This window comes from Python bivittatus, unplaced genomic scaffold (genome assembly GCF_059951505.1).
Source record: "Python bivittatus isolate LINGU-HERP-01145 unplaced genomic scaffold, Pbiv_v1 ctg000480_np1212, whole genome shotgun sequence".
Lineage (NCBI taxonomy): Eukaryota > Metazoa > Chordata > Lepidosauria > Squamata > Pythonidae > Python > Python bivittatus.
Genome location: NW_028277075.1, coordinates 7,291,058 through 7,313,742, shown reverse-complemented (window position 1 = coordinate 7,313,742; position 22,685 = coordinate 7,291,058).

The window sequence follows — 22,685 nt, the reverse complement described above, 5'->3', positions numbered from 1 at the left end:
GGTAGATGGCAAGACTCTGTGAAATACCATAAAGCAGGGGCCTAGGGCCTGATTACTCCTCCCCCATCCCTTTCCAATATTTCTGTACTGAATAATTACTTTTGTTAACAGCTGTGTAAGCTCCTTTCCAGACTTCACCCAGTTTCTGTTTAGTAGTGCTGTGGGCCAGATTATGCAAAAACTAATGAATACAAATGCAGAAGACTGAAAGTATGTTAGGACGGCAATTCTTATATTAATTAAAGTTGTGTATTCATAAGAGTTGTACTGTATATGGCTGTCAGAGTTTAAATCTCTTCATGTACTGTACATTAACTAGTGAATTTGCTTCGATGAAGTGAATTTGGCTTGGAGATGACCTGATTTCTTTCAGGGATGGAAGGATTCAGGTGGACTCAAAGCTCTTCAGACAAGCATTGAAGAAGAAATATCTTTGATTTCTCCTCTAATGTTCTCCAAAGTGTTCCCATACTGAGCAGCTTCAGGCAATTCTGCAGGATTTCTTGAAGCCACCCAGCTTAGAAACACTGGGATGAGTGTTGTAAGAGAAGCAATCATTTGCCATGTCCTCTCAGCCTTTTTATGAAGTGTTTCTGCCCCTTTAATGCCTGCTCATTTCCTCCTAATGAACTTTCTCAACTACTTGTTTGCTGGCAAGTGTTTGGGAGAGCTGATTGACATGACATGTCTGCTGGTTCTTTCAACTGCTTCCCAGCCTCAAAGGATTGCCCTCCATCCATACTGAAGCCACTCAGCCAGGAAGACTCTATGGCATGTGCCAAAGGGGTTCAATACTTCTGATGTGCATAGCAGCACAACCCATTGTTGATACCACAGCTGCCCAGTCCTGGATATCCCTTGGCATATGCTAGGCTGAATCGCTGCAGTGCAAATAGTGAGCAATCTTTGATCCACCTGTCTTTTCCTGACTGCTGACAAGACAGCAGTAATGCACAAAACATCCTTTCATGCCACTTGGTTCTCCCAACCACACTGATGAATTATTCAGAGTCTAGTAACACGTGTCAAAGCCACCAGCCAAAGCCACCTTGGCAAGTGCTGAGATTTTCCCAGGCTGAGCAGCAGCAACACAGACAGCAGGTATTCTGTAGCACTTACTGGAGGCAGTGAGCCCAAAAATCCTTCAGTGCATGGGAAAACCTCTCAGGTGGAGCATCTCTGTCTTGAACAGTGGGTAATTCTTTTGCACTGCTTGCCTTCCACCAACCAATGACAAGAAGTACAGAGAGAAACCAGCAGTATGAAAAAGGCCTCAATCACTTATTATCTAATGAGTGGTTGAGAGAGTTCAGCAGCACATGCTGAAACTCTCCAGCCTGGCCTTGGTATGTGCCAAAGGACTTCCCAGGTTGGGTGGCACTGCTGGCTGAGCAAGTGGGTTCCAGGATGGGTGACTTTGATGGGGACAGAGGTATAGCACACTCCCATGTTGGAGCTGCCCAGGTTGCTGTCCAGTGCAGCCACCTAACCTGGGAGATCCTTCAACCATCACCTCAGCAGAAGGCTGCTAACAGAAGTTTCTTCAGCCTTCTACAAGAGGACTTAGTGAAGAAGCTCCTGGCTAGATGGATTTGATGCAAGCCCCTCAACTGCCCCTTGACTGCTCCCTCAACTGCCCCTCAACTGGAAAGTCTTTGGGACAGGTGAGTGACATGAAAGGGTCTTTTGTGCACTGCTGACAATCACTCACCAGTAGTTAGGAGGAGAGTGGTGTAAATGAATTGCTTACTGCAACACCACTACCACTCAGACCAGTAAAGCAGGAAACTCTTCTACAGCACCACAGCTCCTTTCTGCATTTTTTCGTATCAGTTACCAAAGAAGTCACTTCTCAATCTTCTGCTGTAGCATGAGCTCTGCAGGAAAAAATTAAAAGAGCCTCCAAAACAAACATATTCACTTTGCTTCATCATTAATAGGTAGGGGAACATGTTGCTTGTGAAGCAGTTTTGAGGGCAGTTTTAAAGCTTTGTTGAAGCAAAGCACTTCACACTGCTTTATTATCCAGTGCATTTCTTACAATAATCCTGTAAGATAAATCAATACTATTTCCCAGGTTGCAGAAGTATGTAGGAGAGGGGACTGACATTGTGATGGAAAACGGTATCTTGGGCCAAGTATGGCAATCTGTGGGTCACAGTTTCCCCTCCAGAGTCTTCCAGGAGTGAAAAAAGCCAAATGTTTTGGAGTTGGTGGGGGGGAATAATGCATGTTTTTTAGAGCCACAGGGTTTACCTTAAAACTTGCAGAGGCCTAGGGCTCTCCAGCCCTTAAAAATTAGAACCTCCTATCCACCCACCCACCCTTGAATTTTTAATTTCATTTTGGGAGGTCTTCTGCCATTGAATAAATTCTTTAAAGAGACATGATTTGAACTCATTTTTGTGGGAATAATTCATTATTTTAGCCATTATATCAATTATCTATTAATTTACATGGCATGCTGTTTACTTGGGAATGGGGTCCATTGAATTGTATGCCAGGTTTTCTCAAATGAATATGCACAGAATGAGCTAAGGTGCCATTCATTGATATATTTTAGTCACTGTATAGTTAATAAATGGAAAGATAAAATGCAACATTGCTATTAAAATGGTTTGTGCATGAGAGTGTGAGAGTGTGTGTACATGCATACATAATGGAATCTACATGAACAGGAAAATACATGACAGGGATTATGAAAAGTGGTATGTAATGGTCTTTTCACCATAACTGATGGTAAAGAAAATTGATGCTTTACTAAATACCAGAAATTGATGTAATGGGATAAAATTGTGTGGAGGTTCTGCATGCCCTATGCTCTATGTTAGGCCCTATGATGAAATTACAAATGCATTGTGCATCTGTTAAGTGAAAGGCACAGACTGGAAAAAATAGAATTACATGTCTAATTTTCTCAAATGCAATATCTGACTCTTGTTGTGACAAAGTGCCTGTAGATCTTTGAAAATGGAAATGTTTCATTCATGTGAGCTGGTGGTTCTGCATGTCTGAAAATGAAATTGCATTGGTCAGGCCCCACTATGAATACAGCGTCCCATTCTAGGTATCTTACTCTAAGAAGAATTCAGACAAACTGAAATAGATGCAAAGAGCAATGAGAATGATTAGGGGAATGGAAATTAAGTATTACAAGGGAAGATTGGGGGATCAAGACATGTTTAAAAACTCAAAAGAATGTCACACAGAAGCAAACTGTGCACTTTATTGTCCAGAGTGCTGAATCTGGAATAATGGTCTTAATTTATAGGAAGGCTGGTTCTGACTGAATGATAGGAATAATTATGTAATGGTAAAAAGCAGTTTGAAAGAGAAACCAATTATCAGAAAAGGAGTGGATTCCCCTTTATTGGATGTATTCAGACAGAGGATAAATTGCCATCTGTTATGAATGTTTTAATTTGAATTTTTGTACTGAGAATTCTAACAATCTATTAAACACTAAGTAGTTTTATTCTTATACTGGGACAAAACAACCAAAACAGTTGCTACCAAGTAATTTCTAATGTTCTTGGAAAACATCATTATGAAAAGGAAAAGAAAATGGAAAGTGACCTGTAAGCAGACAGTTAGCTGAGTCAGTGTAATTCTGTACACAGGCTTAAAAAACATCTCATATTGTTGCTAGCATTTGCAGAACTGTGGTGAATCTCAGTACCTAAAGCTGTGTGATTAATTGAAGATAGGATATATTTCAAGACATTAGGGAATTTGTTTCACTGGTATGAATTCAATTACATATGTAAGATTCTGAAAATAGGACATTCTATAGGGAGCTGATAATGTTTGATAAATTGAAGAAAAATCCAGAAAAAAAAGTTCTTCAGAAGCAAGAGATCTACAGGGCTTTTCATAGAACTATATCCCAGGATTGAAACTATCTTGAACCTGGGCTACAGTGTTCCTTCCTTGGTCTTCTCTCATAGCATATGAGGACAATTGTCTCAAGGATGATTTAGTGGATTCCCACACTAAGCAAAGGGTTAGATGAGATGTTTAATAAGGTTTGTTCCAACTCATACATTCTGTCATTCCATCAGCATGGATAATTTGTCATTCTGCCTCCATAATTTCACTTTCACATGGAACTATCTCATGCCATACTTTGGATTTCTTTTTGAGCTCTTCTTCTCAATGTTACAACTTAACGCGAAATATCCCTGTGCTCTGGAGTTATTATGCAGACATCCTCTACAGCTATATGTGTCTTCCAAAATGTCAGTTCTGTGGTGCAGCTCCAGTACTTTACCTCCAATATCACAGTATTCCTATTAAAAATCTGGGCTAAGAAATAAATTCAGGTGAAAGTTGGGTAGCATAGCGTGGCTTGAAATCCTAAAAGATAAATAGGTTGGAGAGAAATGGGAGTGCCTAAAAAAGAAAACACTAAAAGCACAGGTACAAATGTCCCGCATAAGAAGGAAAAACAGGAAAAGACTTAAAAAGCCTGTATGGATAAATACTATGTTCACAAAGAAACTGAGAAGCAAAAAGAGGTTTAGGAAATGAAAGCAGAGGAAATAACCAAGAAGAAGTATTAACTGGTATTTTAAATGGTAGAGAGCCAGGAAAATTAAAGCTCAGAATGAGATAAGGTTGGTGATGAATGCAAAATATACTAAGTGTTTGAGGGATATATCCAAATAAGAGAAGAGTTTGTTGTGCAGAAAGGTGGAGAGGTAATATCAGTGAACAGAGGGAAGGTAAGAGTGCTTAATCACTTATTTATATCAATTTTCTCTAATAGATCCCTTCTTAACATGGTTGGGGTGTGGGGTGGGGATGTTACTCAGGACTGACAAAGGGATAATAAGAACCCAGCTTGCTATCTTAAATCAATTCAAGTCTCCAGAGCCAAATTACATTCTAGGATGTTGAAACATCTGGCAGAGGTAATTTCAGAGCTACAGACTGTAATCTTTGGAAACTCCTGAAGAACTGATGAAGTGCCAGAAAATTGGAGAACAGCCAATATAGTCCCAGTGTTCAAGAGAAGGAAGAAAGAAGACAAAAGAAGCAATGGACCTTAATGTCTTTATCAGACAAGGTGCTCAAAGAAATTGTCAAGCTCTATATATGCCAGCATCTAAGAAAAAATACTAACATTGGTTTGTCAAGAACAAGACTCAGACTAACCTCATAAATGGTTCTGCATCATCCTGGAGGAAATATTAAATGGAGTTCTCAGCTCAATATTATTCAACTTGATAAATGACCTAGAAGATAGATTTAGAGTTGCAGATGACACCAAGCTAAGAGGATTGACTAATTCCTTAGAGGATAAAATCACCTTTAAAAATGATCTCATCAGGCTTGCACATCACCCTAAGTCCAATAAGATGATGTTCAACTATAACAAGTCCAAGGACATGCATTTGGATCAAAAATATTAAATACTGTAAGAGTTGGTTCTCAGACTTATAAAGATTTAAGAAATCATTATACAGGTAGCCCTCAACTTACAACCACAATTGGGACCAGAACTTCCATCACTAAATGATGCAGTTGTTAACTGAGTCGCATCTGATTTTACAATCTTTTTTTGCCATAGTCGTTAAGCGACTCACTGTGGTCATTAAGGAAATCACACTATCATTAAGTGAATCCGGCTTCCCTCATTGACTTTGCTTGTCAGAAGCCCCCAGGAAGGTCACAAATGGCAATCACATGACCCAGGGACACTGCAACTGTCACTTTTTTCAGCACCATCGAAACTTCAAACGGTCATTGAACAAATGGTTGTAAGTTGAGGACTACCTGTATAAACAATGAGGTTATTAGTGAAGAGATCATCCTCCTTGCCAGTTCACTGAAAGCTGTGAGAAAAAGAACCAGAAAAACTCAATCTTATTTATTTATTTAACAAACTTATATAGCTACCCATCCACCACAAGGAATTCTGGGTGGCCAGGAAAAGAAACACACAATACACTAAAAAGACCATTTGAAATAATAAGCAATACACATCATTGAGGCCCCAATAAAACTCACATTCATCCACCAATATAAATAGAGATATATTGGTTCTCAGTTGAAAATAGTTCAGTTGCTGATATTCTTAGACCTCTGCTTTTTTCATCTCAATGCATCTTGCTAAGGAGAACTCTGTGAGAATCATACTTGGAAAAGAATCACTTTTCATTCAGGCATCTGCTAAAGAGTCTGACAATTGCATGGTTAGAGGACTAAGGAGATTGGATTTGGTAGCAGTGTGTGTGTGAAAAGGCTCCAGGGATGCCAATATACCATCAGGTAAACATGAGTAAGCAGTGTGTTGCAGCAGCTAAAAAGGCCAGTGAAAACATGGGTTGTATTAACAGAAGCACTGCATCCAGATCACAGGAGATACTAACTCCATTATGCTCTGTACTTCTTAGACTGCACTTGGACTATACTTAGGGCTTTTCCACACGTCACCATTAAGCTGCAGGACTCCCATGCATAGACCAATAAGAAATGAAGCTGGCTTAAGAAATCTCTTTATGGATTTCAATTGCTTCCCCCACTTGGGCCAGAGTGATGCTTGATGTTATCTCTGGACTATATTTACCATGGGCCCTGATTGGTAAATTCCCCCTTTTCTTACTCTTCTTGAATCAATACAAAAAAAAAGAAGAGCAGCACCATTTTATTGTTTTTTCTGGCACTTCTTCTAGAAGGGGAAAGTAACAGATTTCTTGTCAATTTTACTTGGTTAAAATAAAACAACAGTAACAACAACAAGAAGAAAAAGGTCCATTTCACTCTTGCACTATTCCCACAGCGAACTTGTAAAACAAACAAGCATACAAGATCGAGGTTTTTTCTCCTGGAAATATTTTTACAAGTTCATTGGTGGACTTGCAAAAAAAAAAAAAAAAAGGTGTGTGTGTGGATAATGGTGATTAATAACTGGAAGGATGGAGAGCAGGATGGTTTTTAGGCACTTGGACAGTTATAATACTGTGACTTTTGACTTGATGTGTTCATTTTTATTGCCTGCTTTTGAATGTCATATTGCTTCTGAAGTTATTTGAAAGAGTTTGAGGAGCATGTCAACAGTTGGCGTGTTTTTAGACTTTGTCCAATGAGTGGTGGCTCAGGAGTCCATGGTCAGCTGCTGAAAGCTTTTGGATAATCTAGTTCTACTGGATTCAAACACATTAAGGTATTTCTCAGAAATGTAGTCTGTTGTACTCATGGAGATCCTTTGTGTTTTGGCTCGTCTAATTTCAATAGAAGCAGATGATTTGGATGCGCCAAGCAATGCACATCGAGTTGTTTCCATTGAAATGAAATACAAAACCATGGTAGCTATTCCAGAATCATCATCCAACTAATTAATTCAAAATTTATTCCAAGGCATACAGACTGTGACTAAGACACACTATTTTCTTTGGATTATGGTTAAGCAAGACTCAGACACGGCCAAAATTGAATTCCATCCATCTTTGATGCTACAATTTATATAGGATATAGTCATAAGATTTAATTACTTGGCGAGCTCTTTTCTTGCAAGCAACCAGCAATGGATGTAATTCTTGGTAATATTTAATTAAAGCCACATGTGTTGGAGCATATGGATGGGGAGATATTTTTCTCCTCCTTCTTCTTCTATTAGAACTTGTCATCATTCAGTGAAATTGACTGGCAGTAGATTCAGAATTTACAAAAGGGAATTCTCTCATTAAATTAGCCTATGAAATAGCTTTTAATGAATGGGGTGAAAAATACATCAATATCAACCAGCAATCATGATAGCAAAATACAGTATCTGCCATGGTTTTCAGTGGAAGAGAATTGGCATAATCTATTGAAACAGACCCACCACTAAGGGTAACAATGAATGAAACCCACTAGGATATCTTATTCCTCACTTAAACATTCTCACAAAGAAGTATATGTTTTGACTGTATATACCCTTGTATATACTATACATTCAAACTGGAACATATATTGGAGATATTTCCATTTTAAAAATGAATGCATAACCAAACTGTTTTAATTTTATTTTTCTTCATTTTAAGGTAGATTTCTTTCATTTACTTGTGTAAAGGAAAGAAGAAGAAATGTATATATAAAAAAGAAGAATTACCAAATACAAATTTAATAAAAGCATAATCCAGGCAATATACACATACATTTCATGATATTCCTTTTGGGAATAAATTACATTATGTAAAGCACAGAAAAGAAATGGTGGGAAAGGAAGTTAAAGGCAGGGATGAAAGAATCAGAAATTTAACTCAATTATGGTTTATATCAGCACCACTCATTACAACTCTTCAAATCTTTCTATCTTTGCTTTCATTATGACCATATACCAATTCATAATTGCATTTTGTTCTTTAACTTCTCACCTCTCTCTTTGTGAGTTTCACATGAGCTTCATCCAACCATGAGATTTTCAGTCTTCCTCTTTGTTTTGATCCATTCACTTTTCTATCATATATTTATCTAATATCATCAACAAGCATTCCTCATATATTTATCCATTGAACAACCAAGGAGATATCACACATCCTTGTTTTACTTCCTGTTTGAAATTGAACCAGTTAAGCATTTCATTTATTCTTAAATATGCTTTATTTCCAACATAAATCATTCTTTCCACTATCAATTATCAAATGTCCTCTTTGTATGCCCATAAAATATCCCATGATACAAGCATTATCATATTCTTTCTTAACATCAACAAATACACGATAAACTTTCTCACATGCATACATGTCTCAGTGACCTGTGGAAGAGCAAAAATCTGGTCAGTACATCCCCTGCCAATTATAAAGTCACAAAGAAATTTTGTACCTTTTGTATCCTTTCAGTCAAAATTGTGCCAGCACCTACCCAATTCATTGTGCTGTGGTTTCTGCATTCACCGTTGCTATCTTTTCCTTTGTATAACATAATGTATATTGTTACATTATTTATACTGTTTTAATAGTGTAACAGTAGAACAGACAGTTGTACAACTATAACATACATACAAAAAATATTTAGAGCTTATCCTGAAATTTATTATTTCCAACAACTGATAAATAATAAACATTAAAAAAAACTTATCGTTACACAAATTCTGTTGAGCTCTAACAAATGAACTAATTATGCAAGTAATATTTATTCTCATGTTTTTCAATGCCAGCTCATAAATGTAAGTATATCAATTACTTTTAAGTGTTTTACTATATTTATTTTAGCAGCTGCTAATAAAATTAATAGGACTGTGTGAAATGACTTAGATTCGCTTTAACAAAAATGTATGTGTTGTGGAGATAATGTGATTCTCTTTATCATGGCAATGCAATTTGCCTTAATTAAGCATTTTGTGTTGCATTGAAGTCTCCCAATTGTATTTTGCCACTGCCACTTGTAAAAGCCAGAGGACCTTTGACCGAATGAAATGAGGTATAAAAAAATCTGAATTTAGAAATTTCTGAATATCAGACATTAAAGTTGATGCTCTTGTGTCCTATTTGTAGGATTTCTAAAACTACCAGGTTGTCTGCTGTTAGAAACAGAGGGCACTTCAGACTAGCCTTCTGATTTAGCAAAAGTTTTATTCCTATATGTTCTGTATCTTGCAATCTGTAATGATTCATTGAAGAGAATAGTTAATATTACTGCTGTGCGGGGTGTTTGCTCTATTTTGAACCTGCTCAGTTCATGAAAAGGGAGGGATAAAATTAAGTGAGTCAATGGGGAAAGATGGGGACCAGAATTCAAGGTGGCATGAGGAAACTGAGAAGTCAAAACAATATGCTGTGTAGTATTTTTTTTCCTTTCTTAAAACAGTAACCTATCACCTGAAAATTACATAATCTGCTGATTTTTGACTAATTAAAAAGAAGAGATGGACATATGCAAATGCATGGAGGGACTTTTTTATAACAGAAAAACAATATTGAATAATTTACGGTGACTTATTTCCTCCCCCTCCTCAAGCAGGAGTGTTTCTACCTTTTTGCCAAGGAGGCAGAAAAAATGTGTCCCTTTCACTGGGAATAAATATTATGGAGTGAAGCAAGGGTGTGCATATGTTTTAAGTTCATTCATAGCCTAGTTGACTTTCCTATATTGATTAAGCAGTTCTTTCCGAGCAGGTAAATTATCTTAGAAAATAATCATTAAATTAACTCTAGGACATCAACCTCCCAGGAAGATTAATGATGCATAATTTACTTCTATGAAAAAAAGCAAGCATCCAATAAATTAGAAAATGCACACCACCTTCAAAGCAAATTGTTAAATATCTCCAGCATTCACTTTATTGAGTGGTTGACAAATGGATTTTATATTTATTCAGTCACATCACAACTGCCTTCTTGTTCCCATGCTGCTGTGGGAACAAGCCTGTGTAGCTTACTAAGAAGACTTTACAGTTCTACATTTCATTAGATCCTAGCAGATACATTGTTTTTGTGCCTGCAAAAGTATGTCACATGCATGTCAGTCTCTAATTCTAGAATCTAAAATTTATTCTCTTTTTACTGTCTTCTTCCCTTGTATCTAAGGCAGTGTTTCCCAGCCTTGATAACTTCCAGATGTATGAAATTCAACTCCCAGAAGTCCTCAGCCCCACTGTTGAGAATTCTGAGAGTTGAATTCTATACATCTGGAAGGTGCCAAGGTTGGGAAAAATTGGTATAAGGGATTGTAGAATTGTTCTAAACAGACCCATAGCTTAGTGACAGAGCACATAACAATTTCAATTGAAGTTTCCAGTTAAGGAAAAAAGACCAGGTGGCAGTAGATGGTAGTAAAAGTCTCTACTCAATATCCTTGAAAACTAATATCAGTTAAAGTACAGGAGACTGGACTGCTAGAGGAACACAATCACATCTGGAATAATCCACAAATGGCTGGATCCACATAATTTTGTTGTTGTTGTTGTAAACCAAACAGAGCAAACCACATTTTGATTTAGCATGATGTGTGAATCAGGCCAGTGAATCTAAAACAGAGTTAAAGATGTACATTTTCAGTGATAACTTGTCAAACATTTCCTACTCCCAATGGTAATGTGTGTTTCTAAGCCAGTGGGAAGCACTGATCTAATAAATACTCTGGGCAGCCAGCTATCAATAAAAAATAGACAATTCTGAGATAAATATGCAAATATTCTGGTGTGGCCTAATATAGGTTTTTTTCCCAACCAGATTCACACATCATTTGAACATAAGAACCACCACAGGTCTCAAACTTACTCTTCAAACACGTTTGTATATGTATCTTTGTGTGTAATATATATACTTCAGATTTACTCATACAATCTTAAATGCAGTTCTGTTCAAAAATCTGTCTATGAATGTTTCTGCCACTCATCAAATGCAGAATATCAGTTGCTTAAACAGTTGCATTCATGTGGAAATCAGCTTGAATATTTGGAAATACAAAAAATATTGGAGGGAGGGAGGGAGGGAGGGAGGGAGGGGGGAAGGAAGGAAGGAAGGAAGGAAGGAAGGAAGGAAGGAAGGAAGGAAGGAAGGAAGGAAGGAAGGAAGGAAGGAAGGAAGGAAGGAAGGAAGGAAGGAATCTCTTGCTGTATCATACTGAGGAGCATGAGAACTAAAGAATGCGAGCATTTTCCAGTCTTGGCAAGTAATTAAGCTGCTATACTGTCAATGCCAATATGATTAATGAAGAGGAAAGGACAATCTCTCTGGTATTCCTATGTTTTTCAAGGTAGAAGGGACCTTTCACCCTTTCAGTCTGAAGATGATTTATCCCATTTCAGTTGCACTTCTTTCTGCCTTTTAGAAATTGAATCTGGCCATTATTAATACTCTCCATTCTACAGGTGAGATTTTGAGAATTCCTCCATTGGGTTCATCCCAAGCAACTGTAGTGTTAGTCTTCTAATTTAATTTGAAATGCAGCAATGCAAGTATTGTGCTCTATTTCTGGAGAATGGGGGAGAGGGAAGAGTGGAAGTTGTATTTGAAGTTGTAAGGGAAAAAGAAAATATCTTCCATGCATATCCAAAACTTACACAATTACAAATTGTCGTTTCCCAGACTCCTATAATTTACTAACAGCTCTGGACCAGCAAAGATTTTCCACTAAACTTTCCATCATTGATTGGATCAAGGCAAAGACTTTTCACTACTATCTTTTCTATTCTTGACTAAATTAAGGAAGAACTGGTAAAAACAGCAAGCAATCATTAGCAAGCAATCACATTGCTTCACACTGAACTCTCATTTTTAAACATTTAAACTTATTTTTCTCTACAATAATTATCCTCTTTCCTTGCAGTTCAGAACCCAGCAATCATTCATTCAATAAATAAAGGGAATTTTTTTCCCTTCTCAGTGTTGAGCTCTACCCCCCTTCTTCCATGACAAAGTTATACAAAAATTCTACTGAATGGTATATGTACGTATATACATACGCCATTCAGTAGAATTTTATATATATATATATATATATATATATATATATATATACACATGCATACATACATACATACATACATCTCATATGTTGAAAAATGTAGATTGATTAGTTATGCAAATCCCAAAATAATATCTCTTTCTGAGAAGGTAGTTACATAGTTTCTTTTATTGGATTTGTTTAAAGTATTTATGTGTTGCTTGTTATGCCTTGTAAGAGCCAAGACTTCTCAGCTGACTGGCTAACTTCCTATGATACTTGAGTTGTCTCTGCTCACCACCGTATAGGGTAATTTACTCTGTTCTTCCATCCCATACTGAGAATCAGAATCTGGATTTTTTTAAAAAAATGGAGAACTGTCATTTTGGCTCTGGGACTTTTCCAATAATGACAATTTCAGCCATTTCTCACCCAAGTGTAGAGTAATGTAAAGTGTTAAAACATTCCATATTCCAATTCCATTTCACTTTTATCATATTAAATATAAATCTCCATATAGAGAAAGAGAAGGAGAAGGAGAAGGAGAAGGAGAAGGAGAAGAAGAAAGAAAAGAAAAGAAAAGAAAAGAAAAGAAAAGAAAAGAAAAGAAAAGAAAAGAAAAGAAAAAGTCTTTTCAGGAAATTTGAATTCCAAGAAAATCAAGATACATGTAAAAAAAAAAAAAAGGAAATTAAGCCTAAGAACAATATGGACCAAAATACTTTGAACCTATAATGCAGACAAGGAGAAAACAGCTTTTATTACATTCTTTGTTGTAGTTTTGGTTTATCTGGTGATTTACATGTTACCCTGTAACATGCATGCCAAGAAAGTTATGAATCCATGAACTTAGTCTCCCCTTCATCTCTTTCTCCTATATTTGAAAAATTACCTTTTTTCTCCCTTTGTCTATTATGTGAAGCTGTTATCCATGGAAATGTAAGTGGATGATTTTGATTACCACTTGGTTGTGCTGCTTGATTGTTACAGGAAGTCCTCTTCTGTAATGAAAGCATTGAATTACTTAGGTAATAAGGGTGGGTGTAATTATGTGCTGAATTATTTCTGTATATGTAGGAAAGAGAGTCAGTTTGGTGTAGTGCTACTGCTAGAGTAGGAACAGGGAGACCCAGATTGTAGCTATCCCCTAGATCATGGAAGCCAGCTGGGGGTCTTGGAACCAGTCACTCTTTCAGGCCTAGACTGGGAAGTTGAAAAATATCTATCTACCAACCCACGGTGGACCAGCGTGGCAGACTACAGTCTGTAACCTTTAATAGAGAGGTTTTCATACTTCAGTGGACTAATCTGGGATGATGATGATCATGACATTTGTGGGGGGGTGGGGAGTGGAAGGATGCCTTTAAGTCATTTTTTACTTCTGGAGACTGTCTGGACTAGTCCCTACAATTGTAGGGCTTGTAGGGCTGAGAAAGGGTGACTGGCCCAAAGTCACCCAGCTGGCCTTGTGCCTAAGGTGGTACTAGAACTCACAGTTTCCTGGTTTCTAGCCCAGTGCCTTAAACACTACACCAAATTGACTCTTGATGATATAGGAGAGGATCATTAGTATTAGCACCATATGAAAGAATTATTTGTTGTTATGTAAGAACTTTATTAAATTTAAGCAAAAGATAAAATATAAGGAAACAGAAAAATGAATTGAAAAAAGATAAGAAAAATAATGAAATTAAAAGTGCAGAAAAGAAAAAAGAGAAAAAAAAGGAGCTTCCAACTTTCTTTGGTACAGATGCAAATATATAATGCATTCGCCTCTTACTTTAAAAGTTAAACTAATACACAGTACTTTTATAATCCTAAACAGTATTGATCATCAAATCCCAGAATTGGAGTTTCATTTCTCTCAGTTTCAAGCAAAAAATCCAAACATGGTTTCCAGGTAGAAACAAAGCTAGGCAAAGTCTTTTCTTTAATCAAAATAGTCAACTCTGCCAGCTCCATCAACTTCACCATTCCTTCTTCAGTTGTAGGCAATAGTGAGTCCTTCCATTTCTGTGATATAAGAGCCTTGCTGCTGTTATCATATAAAAGAATAAAGTCTCATGTTTTCTTTCGATCTGTATGTCTATCATATCTAAAGGAAAACCTCTGGTTTCAATTGCACATCCGTTTTTAAAATTCTCTGAATTAAAGTACATATCAAATCCCAGTATTCAGCTTTCTTACAAGTCCACCAAAGTGCTTTCACATTGATTACATTTCCAGCATACATTTGATGCTCCCTCATACATTTTTGACAATTTATCTGGTGTTAAATACCAACAATACATCATCTTATAAAAATCCTCTTTCAGATTTTAATTAAGTGTAAACTTCAATCCTTTACTCCACATATTCTCCCATTGGTCAAGCATTATATTATATCCAAAACATTTTGCCCACTTAATCATGCAGTCTTTAACATGTTCATCTTCCATATTCATTTTCAACAAAAGCTTATACATCTTAGCAATAACATGTATATTACATGGGCACAATATACAAGGGCAATTCAAAATCAGTTTTCTCATTTATAAAATCATAAATCTTCTTATCTGGTTTAAATCTTTCTAACAACTGAGCATAAGTAAACCATTAGCACCATATGAAAGAATTTTAAAGAACATAATACATGAGGTCCAGCAGGTCTCTGAATACCTTCCAGCAGTGTAAATGCTTTAAAACAGAACTCAGTGACTTGCCATTTAAATGGGCTTTAAGCAAATATTCAGACAGATAACTCTAGCTTTGAGTCCTCAGGTGGACCTCCTCCTCTCTCAGTGGATCCTGTAACTTTACCTGGCTATGATGACAGTTCTCTAAACAGTGTTGGGTAACTGGGTCTAATAAGCTTATTAATTTCTTACAGTGGCATATAATAATGTGAAAAAATTAAAGGGTGGTTATGAACATATTACTCAGCTTGGAGAGCTAGAGCAGAACAAAATATATAGAGACATCTCAAGAGAAGCATACTTTCATCTAGAATCCTGCAGTACGGTTGCTAATCTCAAAGGAGAAAGCCTGTCAGATGAAGCTTTAGAAGCATTTTAAAGGAAGCAGAAATATTCAGTATGCTTCGTGAAACATCAGGGATCAGATGCACATTCTTGCTTGGAACATTCATGTGAATGTTATCTGTTTCTTATCAGTACTGAATATAAGAATGCAGGTTTATTCTTGGATTAAATTTTGGACCATCAGTTACCATAGTGGTAGAGGGGCCTGTGGCTTTCTTATTCTGTTCTATTGCAAATTCCATCACTCTCAGTGATTTTGCCCCAAAGTTAAATATGATGGGAGTTCAAGATTTTGAGGTTCATAAAATTCCATAACCCATGTTACAGCAACCTATTCCCAACAATAGTACACCAAATATATCCAAGAAGAAGCAGAATCAGAAGACTACAATCTGTTTCCAGTGTTCATCCCTTAGCAATACCAGTCCATTTTTCATAGAGTCATAGATTTGGAATATACCTTACACATCATCTAAGCCAAGCCCCTGCTCAACAGATCCACTGGTACATCTATCCTCTGTTTGAAGATCTCTAATGAAAGAAAACTTACCACTTCATGCAGCAGCCTTTTTCCTTGGCTAACAAGTTGCTTAAACAGGAAGTTTCTCCTGACATCTAAGGTGAACCTACTTCCTTGTAGTTTGAGCCTTGTGGTTCTGGTGCTGTCCTTTGCAATAATAGAAAAGTCCACCCCCTCTTCCATGATACGACCTTTCAGATATTTGGAAATAGTTATCATATCTCCCCATTGTCATATCTTCTGTACACTAAAATTACCCAGATCCTTTACCATTCCTCATATGGCTTAGTTTCCAGACCTCTCACCATCTTGGTAGTTGTCCTCTGAATTAATTCCAATTTGTCATTCTCCTTTTTGAGCTGTAGTGCCCACAGGTGGATTCTGACCAGAGCAGAGCAGAACACTTACTTCCTGTGATCTGGGACCCTTTGCTCCTGTCAATGCACTCCAATACAATGCACCCTTCTCCTTATCTATTCTAAGTTGCAGTTCCCTTGTTTGTTCAATAGCATAACCATGAGCAGCTATGGCTCCAGTCCCTTCTGAAAGAAGAAGTTTTGCCTTATCACCAACACCCATTAACAATTCACCATTTTCTCCACAAAATGGAACTTTGCTGTCTTTGGTTTTCTTCTTGCTTCTAACAAATCCAGAATACTAGTGATGGTGGCAGTTGTATCTCTCACAAGCCTTAGATCATTCTGAGCTTTAGTTTTTCTAACATCATTCCTATGGTTTCCAAGACTATGTTGTATTCTTCTCTGGCTTTGTGCTATTTCTTACATTTCCTATAAATGCTTTTATTTCTTTTCTGATTTTTAGACACCTCTGTATATATCCACACTGGTATCTTTAAATTTACCCCCTTTGTTCTTTCTTGTAGGAATTGTTTGCAACTGTCTTCAGTATCTTCTTTCATAGGATTTTTCATCCACTTTTCTCCTTCAAGATCTCAAGCAATTGGATTCAACCAACCTTAAGCCAAATGACCTGGTGAACCCTGCTAAAAATCTATTGCTAGACTATGAAGAATTTCCTTATCCTGAAAGCAGAGCAAGCAAGATGTTGGCATACAGGTCATGAAACAAACCCCAGGCCAAGTCTGGGATGGGTGCTGCAGCTTAGTTTGGTATTGTGACCCCCCCCAAAAACCAACATTCAATTAATTGTAGACAAAAGTTTTGCTATATATAACAAAAGCTACCTAGGTATGCATCAATCTGTGATGAAGTGTTGGCATTAATTGCTCTGATCTTGCCTAACATTCCAGAGTTGCTTGGAGTCAAGCAGCATAAAAATTTAATAAATTATTGTTGGTCGCACAGTCAGCCAGATGTTTAGACTGGATTTGGCATTTTTACCCACCTATCAAGTCCTTCCCAAGGATCTGGGATAGGCACATGCTGTTGTTTGATGGTGTTAAAGGATGTAAGCTGCTCCAAGTAAAGCCACCTTTTGCAATTGACTGATGGTGATTTTGTCAATGCTGGTGGTCTTCAAGTGGTGGTCCAGATGTTTTGGGATTGCACCCAAGGTGCCTATTACTATTGGTACTATCTTTGCTTTCTTTTTCCACAGTTGTTCTATTTCTATTTGCAGGTCTTTGTATTTTGTGATTTTCTCCAGTTCTTTCTCTTCTCTTCTGTTGTCTCCAGATATTCCACACTTTTTGTTGTTATTAGTATTATTTGTAATTATCAGAAAATGGCACAACATTACACCATGTACACTTCTCTAGAGTTGTGATTCGTAATACTATTTACATGTGCTAACCATCTAGCAGGATAGGAATATCCAAATTAACAGCACAGACATTGTCATCTGGCAGTAAAGGAGAATAACATGATAAAAGTTTGCATCCTCCATTGTAGGCCACAGTTGCATTGGCAAGTGCAGAAAGAGGTTGGGTGTGAACATATGGAATGTTTGCCTTGATGAATGCCAGCACTTAGTGAATAATCCAAGCTCTTGGCTGGTACTTGAAACCACTCCTAGCATCTTCATCAACAAAGGATGTCTCCTGTCAGCTTTCCTGGAACTAAACATCTTTATATTGCATGAGAGGAAATCTTTGACACTATTAAGATATGGGTTTGTACATGAAGTAGTTTGGTGGAAGTGTGGAGTGGGTGTTGGAAAAAAAACAAAAAGTTAGTTTGAAATCTTGTGACCAGTTACCAGTCTCTTTCTTCTTTTTTCCTCTCAGTAAGAATTCAGACCATTTTTTTTCTCAGGGTAACTTGTGAAAATTAAAATTGCAGCACCTTCAAAATTGCTACTACATGTGTATTTCCTGAGATTATTAATAGTGCCATATTATGCTGAAAAGAAGCCTAAGGGTAGAAATAGATAAGGAACCCGAGGAGTGTGTGCCCACCTATCAATCTGTGATTTAAGACCATTAGACTATGTGGCATTAGGACCTCAGGGAATGCCGACATTCTTGAAAACCCATACTATATCATTAGGGATGATGTTAATGCCTAAATTTACTTTGTCCTATGCAAAAAAATTGCCCACTTATTCTTGCAAATATGTATTCAAAATAAGCTGCGTTTTTCAGAATATTATCAATCGATCCATAGAGAAAAGTGAGCATGCAAATTGTTCATTGCAGAAAGTAATAACACTTCTGAGATGTGCTGCAGCAATTCAGACCTGAAACAAAAACCTGAACTTTTGAATGAAGAATATTAACTATTAATGTTAGCATGCCCTCGTGTCTCTCAGAAAAGTTAGGAGAACTTTTATCTGAAGTTGTGGAAGGCCACCATCAGTCGGTGTAGCACAGAATACTCAGGTAAATCGAATTACATTAAACAAAAGAAGAAACCAAAAAACCCCCACACATCCCTCTTTATGGATGACTTGAATATGAACTATACAAAGGTTGACATATTCATGGAAAAAGAGCAGGCACTGCACCTGTCTTCTCTGTGTGCAAAGTGAATCTTTATGATGATGCTGACAGATGAAAATTCAGAAGATAAGGATTTTCATGGAGGCTTTGCCCATCACCCTTTGGCAAAGTACTTATACACAAAGAGAACGTAGCAATGAATTAAAATGTAGAAGAGGGAATTGTAGGTCTTCCATTTCCTTTGGGCAATACATCTGAAGGTATCTCTATTTTCCCAGAGAGCTTCTGGCAGAACTCCTGCTTTGGGGTAAGTGAAAGATTTCAGGCCAGTACATCTTATTACACGGGTGGTTGAGTTATTGAACTTTATTGGCAAAGGGCTGGGTTTTCTAGAAGACAGCGCTTCATTAAAATTCTGCAGAGACCGAAAATTCAATAATCGCTCTCACAGAGAACTGCATGAGTGGGGCTGATTAGGCACTTTCTCTCTCATTCCAATCCTTTTGCTAAAAGTGTTGCTACTTCTTGTTGTTACAAAAAGACAATCATTAAATGAGTATTTTTTTATAGTTGATCAAATGGAAAGTTTTGAAGGTAGATTTTGGCTTCTTTCTTACAGTTTAATTGACAGCTTTAAAAACCCAATAATGTCGATGATGATGATGATGATGATGATGATGATGATGATGATGTATAGTCTACCTTTTAATGGACTTCTCAGAGAAAGGGAATGGTGGTTTGCAGAATATTACAGGGCTGAAACATCTATGCATTCCTCCCGTAACAGGGAATCAAGCGACAACCTCTCCACTTCAAAAGACAGTCAACAAGAGGATCAAAGAATCCCCTCCCTAACAAACTTATTGATAAATGGGTTGCTAAAGCACCAATACCCATTTCCAAGATTTTATAACCTAACTCTTTTGTTTCCTTTCAATAAATCTGGTTAATGAGACTCTGAAAACCTAGCTGTCTTAGTTGTGAGTGGCTGCTAGGAGCTTGATACACTCTTTTTCCAGGAACTCAAGGCAGAGTATATGGAAAATGTCTTCCATTTTATTCTCACAACAGCCTTATACAGTAGGTTGAGCTAAGAGAGAATAAGTGTCCCAAGGGATGCTAAATCTCCCTGAGCTTAGTGCAATACTTTAACTACTCTACCAGGCTGTCTCTTGACAACATTACAAGAATTCATGCTCACCATCAGCTTGAATGGGTTGAAAGTACAAAGACAAATTCATGGATGGTAAAGTAGTTACTTGTTATGATGGTTATATATTGTCTCCAATGATGAATGCCACATGTTTTTGATTCCATTTAGTTGAATACGTGAGCTGTGATATTTCTGCATTTCTCTGCATGAATACTGTGATATCTCAGCATTTGATTTTTTTTCCTAGGTGAAGAATGTTGCATTTCTCTGTGATAAATATCATTCAGTTATTTTCAACTTGTTTCTCTAATTTACCGAGATAATTTGAATTTTATTTCTATCTTGTAGAATGCAAGATAAAATCTCACCCAATTTCATCTCATCTGCAAATCTGATAAGCATTGCTCTATTTCTCCATCCACTCAATTAATAAAACTGTTTAAAAGACTATGGCCCAGGACCTCCAGTTTGATGAAGAACCATTAAAAAAACTCTTTTTGAGTTTTTAGTCACGTATGTATCCGTATTTGTCACACCACTCAGACCACACTTAATTCTTTTATTAATCAGAATGTCTTAAAATGAGACAATATTTGTCTCATTTAACAAAACTTGGTGTTAAGAAAACTGCATACTTCTGGTAATTACTACATTGTTTTCAATGTGCTTATGCATTGATTTCTTTATGATCTGCTATGGATTCTTCTCAGGTATTGGTCTGTAGTTTCACAGAACTTTCTTTTCCCCCTTTTTGAAGACCGGGAATAATGTTTATATCTTGTTATCTGGCACTTCATCAAGTTCCCGGGATTTCTCAAAGATAACTCATAAGGTTTAGCCAGATCATCAGCAAGCTTTTTCAGTACCTTAGGATATAATATATCTTGGCTGGAAGATTTACACTCATTCGAAGTAATTGTGGTATAAGATTAGAGAGTTCAGTCATACTAGATATTAAGATGGGAAATAGGAAGAGATTGTTAACATTCAAAAACATATTATATTCTGAGATATGACTGGTGGGGAAATATTTCTTAAATTTGGTCAGATCATCAAGGGGAAAACATGTCCTACACTGTGCAACCATAGCTTGGTTTGGTTTGGTATTTCTTTTCTTGTGGAATTGCAGTTCCTTGTGGATATGCAAACCCAGCCAAACCATATTCATCATGATATATCTGATGAAGGAAATAGCATGGCATCCTAACAGAAAAGGTAAGGCAACATGCATCAGGACCCACTAGAGGGCAGGCAAAGCTAACTTTTCCAAAGGCCTATGACTCAGTGAAGAAGAATCAGTTCCTAAGATCTCCTGCACTTGCTAGCTGTTCTCAACCTTCTTCCTTTTCTTCCTTCTTTTAGCCCATAACCTGCTGCAAAGCTTGTAAGAAGAAAGGACTGCTTAAATTCAACTAAAATGACTGAGCTAAAGTCTCTTTGTGGCTATCAATGAACCAAAATTGATTCAAGGTAACAGATGTTCTGTCAGAGAAGACTGGGACCTGTTTTACCTCCACATGTAAACCAGCCTGTTTCAAAGACCTTTTCATACTTTGATCATACCAAGACCTGTTCACATCCTCACATGCAGGTTACCAGGTCTTAAGCAATATCTGAAAGGCAAGAAGGTTTGGGGTATTCCATATTGAGGGTGCTCCATAGCTATGAGTCTAGAAGCACATTGCTAGGTTGCCATTCCCTTGACTTTGCATGGGGTGGGGGCCTAATTAAGCCATAGGATAGGTTACTGTACCTTTAGCATTGCTAAACCTGCCCTCCCGTTAGCAGACAAGCTAATTGAAGTGTTTGCATTGTCTTCAAAGATATCCCCATGTAGAATGTGTCACAGGAATCTGTGAGATGACAAGGGCATGCATCACAATAGTCAGGGCATACTGACTACTCCACAATCAGTGCACCAGCTGAGCTGGGCAAAAACCCATCTGGTCATATTTTTATCTGCTACTCTAGCAGGAGCCATGAGTCCAGGAGGACCCCCACATTTGGACTTTCTCCTAGGGGAGAAGGTGACACCATCAGGAACTAAAACTGGAGATGGAATAGAGTCAGTTCTGTCACCCACAAAGGGCAAGTTTATCTGAGATATGTTTGACTTATCCAGGCTCTCACAGCCTCTAGGCACCATGTCAGGATTCCCACCCCATCTTAGGGTAGCAATGCATAATTTAGAATTATCAGCATACTTGTGATAATTCTCCAAATGAATGACCTCTCTGAGATCATTATAGCTGAAGCTTTTGGGAACTTTAGTTCAGCAACACCCAGAAAGCCACAGGCTCTCTGCTCTTGTCATAAAGCCTTGAAATTATAGTCATATACCAAAATGTATCTGGGAACAATAGTGATAGCAAATGCAGTTATTACAAAAAATAAAGGAAGAAACAGTGACAGATCTACATGGCATGTGAATTGTGGTGACTTAGGTACACTTTATAAAGCTCCTGCAGGTTTAGCATCTTTTGAGTATCCCTATTCTTGCACTTTTATCAGCAGTTTTATGCTCATAAATTTAGCACATGAAGCTTTCCCATCACTTCCATGCCAGGAAAAGATTAACCTGCTCAATTTTTATGTGACAGGCCACTGGGAAAAAAAAAGATACCAACCTATAAATACATGTTAAAACAAACTGCTTTATTGACTCAGTCAAGGGATGTTCCAGACTAAATTAAGCACTTTTTAGTCTGATTGCTTTAACTGGGTGCCTGCTTAACCAACAGGCTTTAGTACTTAATAGCA